Raw genomic sequence first — 9,392 nt, forward strand, 5'->3', positions numbered from 1 at the left:
GACACAAATAAAATAGTCCCTGCTTTCAAACAGCCTACTTGTGATACATTCCTTTGGTCTTCCTGCATCCAATTGCTCTGCTCTCTGTCTTCTTCACAGCTGCCAAACAGTTTCTCATAAACTAGAGGTCTGTCTCACTCCCCTGCCTTAGAAATGTCAACAGGGCAGCTAGATGACATAGTGGATAGAGCACTGGCCCTGGAGTCAGGAGTACCTGAGTTTAAATCTGGCCTCAGACACTTAATACTTACTAGCTGTGTGACCCTGGGCAAGTCACTTAACCCCCATTGCCTCACAAAAAAAAAAAAGAAAGGTTAACGGTTCTTTGCTACTTCTAGGACAAATTGCAACCTTTTTCTGCCTGCACTTACAGCCCTCCAGAATTAACTTGGATTAATTTTGTATATATTTTGGTGATAGTAATATGTATATGTTCTTCTCTTCCCTCATCATGTAAGCTCCTTGACAGCAGGCACTAGTATTTCATTTGTTTCTTTATATCCTTAAGAACCAGCACAGTGCCTAGCACATAGTGGGTGCTTAATAAATGGTTGTTGCTTGATTGGTATCGTCGATAGGGTTTGGATGTAGAGGGAAAATCCCAGATATTGGAAAGTAGTAGGGAATCCTTTTAGTGTTGATGATATGCTGCAATGCTCAGCATAGTCCCCTGTTCACTACTATTTTAAATCCTTCATTGCCGGACATTTTCACGCTCTGTTGTTACAAATTCACTTTTTTTTTTTTTTTTTTTTGGTGAGGCAATTGGGGTTAAGTGACTTGCCCAGGGTCACACAGCTAGTAAGTGTTAAGTGTCTGAGCCCGGATTTGAACTCAGGTACTTGTGACTCCAGGGCTGGTGCTCTATCCACTGCGCCACCTAGCTGCCCAAATTCACTTTATTTTGTTGGAGTTTTTACTTTGTGTCTGGAACTGAAATAGTCAGGAGCAATACAGGTTTGTGCTATGGAATAACTTTGGGAATGGGTGCTTTTTATATGGCTATGCCCTCCAAATGTTAAACAAATCCTTGCTCTTCTGTCTTGCTGCCCAGCAGTAGCACTGCAGTGTTTATTTTGAGTAGTGACATCAGAACATTTATCCATACACTTGTTTAAATAGAAATGGCAAAAAAGGTGCATTGCAGTTTCTACTGAGCAGTGGAAATTGGATATTAGAAGTTCCACATATGAGTCAGAGGCCTTGTCTTCCTTATCCATGTAAAGAGTAACATTATCTGGCTCATTTGACATGCACTCCAGCCCCCACTTTAATCCTATTCATAGTAGGGCTTGATTTACTCAATCAGTTTAATTGGATGAATACCATGTTTCAGTTTGACTTGGTAATGTTATTGCCCCCTCTACAGGGGAGCTGTATTTAACTCATTATTCATGAGTAAATCCAGTTTTCTTTTGGATCTGAGAGAAGACACCCTTCTGGTGGGGAAGAAATATGTTGAACTGGATTGACAGAGCAAGTATCTCACTAGAAGCACCATATAATGGTGAAATCACAGGTCCACTCCCAATGCCTTTTATCCCTGATGATCATAAGGTTCTAGAGTTCTGTTCTGGCTGATGAAGCAGCTACAGTTCTAGCCACACATGGAACATCTGGAAAAATCCAGTTTCAGCCACAAACTTTTCCTATGTTGGAAATAAATTGCTGGAAAGCATTAGGACACAGGAGTTACAATTGTGCCATGCTTGCTATATGACCCTCTCTTTGGAGCTAGTGCTTCCATCATGATGAGGTCAAAGAATGATATAGAAGGGAGGAAAGAGAAGAAATAGTGCTCAACTAGCTATGTCCTGTTGCATTTCTAATCTCCAAGGCTTTGTACACATAGTCTTCCATGCCTGTAATTCAGCCCCACCTCATTCTTCCTTTACCATCACTAGATTCCTTCAGAACACATTTCAAGTAGGCCCTCTTATTCCTATTCTTGGTTACCTAGTTGCTAGCATTCTTTCCCTCTTGAAATAAAATTTCACATACTTAGCTGTATATATGGAGAAACAGAGTAGTGAAATGGAAAAAGCATTGCATTTGGAGTCAGAGAACCTCAATTTGAACCACTCTGGACCTTAGTTTTTACTTCTGTAAAAAGAGGAAGTTTAATTGGTTGGCCTCTAAGGTCTCTTCCAGCTTTAACTCTGTGATTCTGTGTTTTTTTTTTCTTTTCTTTTCTTTCATAAAAGTATTTTATTATTTCCAGTTACACATAGAGATAGTGTGTAACATTTGTTTTTATAAGATTTCTAGTTTCAAATTTTTCTCCCCCCCTCCTCTCCCTTTCCCCTCCCCAAGACAGCAAGCAGTCGGATATAGTTTATATATGTACAATCACACTAGCATATTTCTGCATTAGTCAGAAATATGAAAGATAAATCAGAGCAAAAAGGGAAATCCTCAAAAAAAGAAAAACAAAAAAAATAGAAATAATATGGTTCAATCTGCATTTAGATTCCATAGTTCTTTTTTTCTGGATTTGGAGAGCATTTTCTATCATGAGTTCTTTGGAACTATCTTGGACCATTGTATTGCTGAGAAGAGTAAAGTCTATCACAGTTGATCAACACACAATGTTGTTGATACTGTGTAGAATGTTCTCCTGGTTCTGCTCATCTCACTCAGCATCACTTCATGTAAATACTTCCAGGTTTCTCTGAAATCTGCCTGCTCATTGTTTCTTACAGCACAATAGTATTCCATTACATTCATATACCACAACTTGTTCAGCCATTCCCCAATTGATGGGCATCCCCTCAACTCCCAATTCCTTGCCACCACAAAAAGAGCAGCTATAAATATTTTTGTACATGTAGGTACTCTTCCCTTTTTATGATCTCTTTGGAGAAAAGACCTAATAGTGGTATTGCTGGGTCAAAGGGTATGCACAGCTGCTTTATAGCTCTTTGGGCAAAGTTCCAAACTGTTCTCCAGAACGGTTGGATAAGTTCACAGCTCCACCAACAATACATTAGTGTTCCAATTTTTCCACAGCTTCTCCAACATTTATTATTTTCCTTTTTTGTCATACTAGCTAATCTGATAGGTGTCAGGTGGCACCTCAGAGTTGTTTTAATTTGCTCTGGGGCACATCAAAGAACCTTCTCCTTGAGAAATTAATCCAAAGGACAGATACACCTAAAGAGATAAGTGGAACCAGATCCTGACTGAGCTACCTCTGGGACTCCCACCCTTCATTCAAGTCTCCTTCACCCCTCGGGAGATAAATTTGGGTGTGGCTGCTGCCTTTATGTAGAGAGATGGCTTGAGAGATCTTCAGCCACCACTCACCCAACTCCTCCACCCACCCACCACCAGTGGGGGATTGTCCTCCCTCACTAAGTGAACTTTCCACAGTCAGATGGTCACCCCATTCAGCCCTCTATAAAAGTATCTGCCTGTCTCCTGCTCGAGGACATTGGTATCTTAGAACCACGCTCTGTGCCATGCCTTTCTCCCCGTGAGAAGTCCAAGGATTTCTTTCATGGTTTCCCTTCCCTTGCCCCTAAATAACCTACTATCTTATTCTAATTGCTTTTGTGTTCAAGAGAGTGTAATTCTTTAAAGAGGAATTCCTAAGGACCCCTAACCCCTTTCCCAAACCCCTAACCCTTATCCCTACCCAAACCTCCTACCCTATTTTCCCCATATCATTTTTGGCGTCCAATGTGATTTAGAACATTTTTTCATATAGCAATAGATAGCTTTGATTTCTTCATCAGAAAATTGCCTGTTCATATCCTTTGACCATTTCTCAATTGGGGAATGACTTGGATTCTTATAAATTTGATTTAGTTCCCTATATATTTTAGAAATGAGGCCTTTATCAGAAATACTGGCTATAAATTTGTTTTCTGCCTCCCTTCTAATTTTGTATGCATTGCTTCTGTTTGTACAAAAACTTTTTAATTTAATGTAATCAAAATCATCCATTTTGCATGTCATAATATTCTCTATCTCTTGTTTTGTCAAAAACTGTTCTCTTTTCCAGGAATCTGAGAGGTAAACTATTCCTTCCTCTCTTAATTTACCTATGGTATCACCTTTTATGTCTAAATCATGTACCCATTTTGGCCTTATTTTAGTATAATGTGTAAGATGTTGGTCTCAGACATATTATCTTCCAGTTTTCCCAGCAGTTTTTGTCAAACACTGAGTTCTGATCTCAGAAGCTGGAGTCTGTGGGTTTATCAAACAGTACGTTACTGAAGTCATTTACTACTGTGTCTTCTGTGCCTAACCTATTCCATTGATCCGCCACTCTATTTCTTAGCCAGTACCAAATAGTTTTGATGACTGCTGCTTTATAGTAAAGCTTCAGATTTGGTACAACTAGCCCCCCTTCCTGTGCATTTTTTTCATTAGTTCCCTTGATATTCTTGACCTTTTGTTTTTCCAGATGAATTTTGTTATTATTTTTTCTAGCTGTATAAAATAATTTTAGGTAGTCTGATTGGTATAGCACTGAATAAGTAAATTAATTTAGGTAGAATTGTCATTTTTATTATAATAGCTCGGCCTATCCATGAGCAATTGATATTTTTCCTATTATTTAGATTTGATTTGATTTGTGTGAAAAGTGTTTTGTAATTGTGTTCATAGAGTTCTTGGGTTTGTCTTGGCAAGTAGACTCCCAAGTATTTTATTTTTCTTTTCCTAAAGTAATAAACAATTTATTTATAGTTTTGAGTTCCAATTTTTATCCCTTCTTCCCTCCCTCCCCTCTCCCTTCCTGAGGCATTAAACAATCAGATATGGATTATACATGTACAATTATGTAAAACATTGCCATATTAGTCATTTTATACAAGAAAACTTGAATAAAAGAAAAAATTAAAGAAAGTGAAAAATAGCATGGTGTTCCATCAATATCAGTTCTTTCTTTAGAGGTGGATAGTATGTTTCATCAATAGTCTTTGAGATTGTATTGTTGAGCATAATCAAGTCATTCATAGTTCATCAAACAATATTGATGTCTCTGTGCATAATGTTCTCTTGGTTTTGCTCACTTTACTATGCCTCATTTTATACATGTCTTTCCAGGCCTTTCTGAAGTCACCCTTCTTGTCATTTCTTATAGCACAATATTATTCCATCACCATCATATACCGCAATTTGTTTAGCCATTCTCCAATTAATGGGTATTCTTTTGATTTCCTATTCTTAGCCACTACAAAAAGAGCTGTTATAAATGTTTTTGTACAAATGGGTCTTTTTTCTCTTTTGGGGGATGTCTTTGGGATATAAACCTAGCAGTGGTATTGCTGGATCAAAGGGTATGAACAGTTCTATTGCCTTTTGGGCATAGTTCAAAATTGCTCTCTTGAATGGTTGGATCTTTTCACAACTCCACTAATGGTGGATTATCATCCCAGCTTTCCCACATCCTCCCTGACATCCAATATTTTCCATTTTTGTTATATTTGTCACTCTGATAGGTGTGAGGTGATACCTCAGAGTTGTTTTAATTTTCATTTCTCTGATCAATAGTGATCTAGAGCATTTTTCATATGATTATATATATGATTCTGTGTTATATCCCTCCAGTAGAGTGAAAGTTATTCAAAGGCAAGGGCTGTTATGTTGTCATCTTTGTATCCCAATCCCTAGCACATTGCCTTGTAACTAACTAGAAGGGACTTGATTCATATTTGTTAGCTTGTTTTTAAAAATTCAATCAAACCCTGACAAAGTACCTAATATATTGCGACATCATGCTAGGAGTGCTCCAGAGACAATCTTTTTTTCTTAATTTGTTTATAGTCTCAGGTACAAAATGTCTTTGTCCATGCTGACAAGGAAATCAAGGTTACTGTATTTCTTTTGTATCTGGCATTTATAAGATGACACCATCTTTCCTATTACTGGACAGGATACTACAGTAGATTAGTTTTGCCTAGTTAACCCAAGTGTTGATTAGCTAGCAAATAACATGTTTTTAGCTTTTTCTTTCTCCTTTTGCCCCCCACTGATTTCTCCTAGTAATTTGAGCGCTCATTAGCACTTCAACTATGCAGTATTCAGGGACGGAGAGAAAAGGTTAAAATCAAATTAGTCGTTTTTGTTTCTTATTAGTTGCCCTAACAAAAGACTTGGTAGAAGGGAATTTGAAATTAATGACTGAAATCACAGGAAACTGGTGTATGATTCCTTCTCATGGAAGATGTGTATGATAAGGAAACCATAAATCTGGCAAATATACCAGTCCCTTAGGGAGTTTGTTCTAATATACTTTTCTTTAAAAAATATGGAATGCTTCACAAATTTTTGTGTCATCCTTGCACAGGGGCCATGCTAATCTTCTCTGTTTTGTTCCAATTTTAGTATATGTGCTGCTGAAGCGAGCACTCTAATATACTTTTTGTGCAGTAATATTGAAAGGGCCTGAATGTCTACTCTCTTGGTCCCCTCTTTTGTATAGTCTTCATAGGGCACCTGGACAGCTCTTTTGAGGGACATTTCAGTTCAGTTTTTTTAATAAAAGGTTGGTTTTGACAGCATATGGCCACTGGCTTGATTTTCTTAAGGTGTTCTGTATACCAAAGAAAAAAATATGGCTCAGATAATCTTAATGTGTATGCTAAAACCAGAAAATGCATCCCTATCCAAAAATTATATTGTTCTATTTGCCTACCTAGGTAGGAAGTAGGAAGTAAAGTCATCGGAGTACAAATTTAAAACTAGGAGACGGAATCATAGAATATCGTGTCAAATTGCTTCCTTTTATAGGTGAAGAGAAGTGAAATGACTTAGCCAAGATGATTAAGTAGTAAATTGTAGAGAGGATTTGAACCCCAATCTTTTGACTCCAAACCCAGTGGTGTTTTCACTTCTTATAGTCTTTTGAGCTCATAGAAAACAAAGTAATGAGGCATAATTTTGATAGCACTTTGATTTGTCCTTGAGGGCCTTCATTATCCTTAGGACTGAATGAGAGGAAATGGCATTCTTCTGAAGGGTGGCTCAAGTAAGCAGGTTTTGTCAATACTTCTTCTAACACAGGGGGAAGGAATTTGTGTTCACTTGATTTGTCAAATGAAGAAAGAGTATCACTTATACTTTCATTTCTGAAACCTAGACCGGATTTATATAATAATTTTAGGGTTATATAGTTAAGACACAAGATGTTGGGAAGCATGATATACATGGAACCAGCAAACAAATGTGGATTTAAAGAGATACTATTAAGTAATGAGGACAAATACTGACTTTTGCTCTGGATGAGATATCCATTTCTTCTTTATATTTGGAAATAAGAATGTGTTGATATACAGAAACATATACTCTGATGGGTCAGGAAGAAAAGTTTGAAATCATTTTCAACTTAACCCCAATTGCTTCACAAAAAAAAAAAACATTTTCATATTTGTCTTTGAAGTCCATCTGAAACATGTTGAGAAAGTCTTTATACACACACACATATGCATGGCATAGTGTTAGGATCTAGAACTGTGACTTCATTACTGTAGGAAACTCTTGAATAAGAAAACTCCTTCTACTAATGCAGGCTGGCACCTACTCTGAAGCTTCTAGTTTTGAGAGTTGACTTTTGACAGCATTGAGAGGTGTGAAGTCTCTTGGCCAAGATTAGTCACCATGTGTCAGAAGTGGGACTTGAATCAAATCTTCATGGCTTTGATGCTGGAATTGTCTACCATATCACCTAGAAATAATATACAGGGGTCTCTGCTTAGGGTTTACAGTGAGGGGAAATAGAAACTGATAAAGCCTTCTAGACTAAAGAGAATTTCGATCTTGCAACTCCCCCCGCCCATTTCTTCCCCATATGAGTTTGGCCTTTAAGAAGAAGTGGAACAGTGCTCTGGGGAAGGCTGTCTCCACTCAACTTGAGTATCTGAATGAGAACTACAAAAGGAAACAAAATGGTTACTTATATGGTCTTGAGTCCATAACTGATGAGGATCAATTGAAGAGAATGGAAATGTTTAGCTTGGAGAAAAGAAGAATGAGTGGATATGATATCTAACTTCAGTTGTAGGACTGTGGTCTGGAGGAGAGGGTAGACATATTCTGTTTACCCCCAAAGGCAGAATCAGGATCAATGAGTGAAGTTGAAAAGAGGCAAATTTAACTTGATGGAAAGAAAAAACATCCTAAAAGATGAGAATGTTCTAGAATTGGAATGGACTTTCTCAGAAGGAGGTGGTAGTTTTCTTTCCTTTGGAAATTTTCAGGCAGAGGTTTTATGACCACTTATTGGGTATGTTATAGTTGAGGGTGTTTTTTTTTCATTATGGATTAGACCAGATAGCCTCTGAGGTACCTTAAAAGTTTTAGATGTTGTGAGACTATAACTATTTAATTCAATAAACTTTACTAGGGAAGCACTAGGGATACAAAGATTAATACAACTAGTCCCTTCCCTTAAGATTACAATCTGCTGTGAAAGAGAGTCATTTTTAAATTTTGCTCCTCTACATACTGGCCACATCTCCTTTCATACTTGCCATATAAAATCCAAATGCTCTGAAAGGAACCTTGAGGAATGACTTAGGATACTCTGTTGTTGCTGTTGGGTAGAACTGATTTATGCTCCTCCTTGAAAGAGATGTCTCTTCTTTTCCTTCTGACTCTTCAGAGAAAGGGACATCCCTTGGGGACACATTCTAACAATTCAGTATTTCTTATACCTATATTTTATTTACATATGAGTCTTTGGTCTCAAGCTCAGAAAAAAATCCTGTAAGAGCTCAAAAAGCTATTTTAAAAATCAAATGAGGGGTAGAGGAAAAATTGGAAAAAGAAATGAGTGATGCAAGAAAATCATGAAAAAGATTCACCAGCTTGGTAAAGGAGGTGCAAAAATTACTGAAGAAAATAATAAATTAGAAAGCAAGATAGGCCAAATGGAAAAGGTGGCACAAAGCTCAATGAAGAAAATAATTCCTTAAAAATTAGAATTGGGCAAGTGGAAGCTAATGACTCCATGAGACATCAATAAACAATCAAAGACAAAACAGTGAAAAATAAAGGAAAATGTGAAAAATCTCATTGGAAAAAACAACTGACCTAGAAAATAAATTGAAGAGAGAGAATTTATAAATTAAGATGACCTGAAAGCCATGATCAAAGAGCCTAGCCATCAAATTATCAAGGGAAACCTTCCTGATATCTTAGAAAAAGCAGTTAAAATAGAAATGGAAAGAATCCACTGATCACCTCTTGAAAGAGATCTAAAAATGAAAATTTCCAGGACTATTATAGCCAAAGTACAGAGCCCCTAGGTCAAGGAGAAGATATTGCAGAAACAATTCAAATATCATGGAGCCATAGTCAGTATATCGCAAGATTTAGCAGCTTCTACGTTAAAGGATTGGAAGGCTTGGCATATGATAGTCCAGGGGGCAAAGGAACTA

At 37.2% G+C, this 9,392-nt stretch overlaps 1 non-coding gene across 1 annotated transcript; it reads right to left on the minus strand.

Annotated features, from left to right (window-relative positions):
• Positions 1–6,256: 6,256 nt before the first annotated feature.
• LOC122734215 lies at positions 6,257–6,363 on the minus strand. Its single transcript, XR_006354021.1, has one exon. It is a non-coding gene; the product is annotated as a U6 spliceosomal RNA (small nuclear RNA).
• Between the last annotated feature and the right edge of the window lie 3,029 nt (positions 6,364–9,392).

The sequence above is a fragment of the Dromiciops gliroides genome, chromosome X (assembly GCF_019393635.1).
Source record: "Dromiciops gliroides isolate mDroGli1 chromosome X, mDroGli1.pri, whole genome shotgun sequence".
NCBI classification, from domain to species: Eukaryota; Metazoa; Chordata; class Mammalia; order Microbiotheria; family Microbiotheriidae; genus Dromiciops; species Dromiciops gliroides.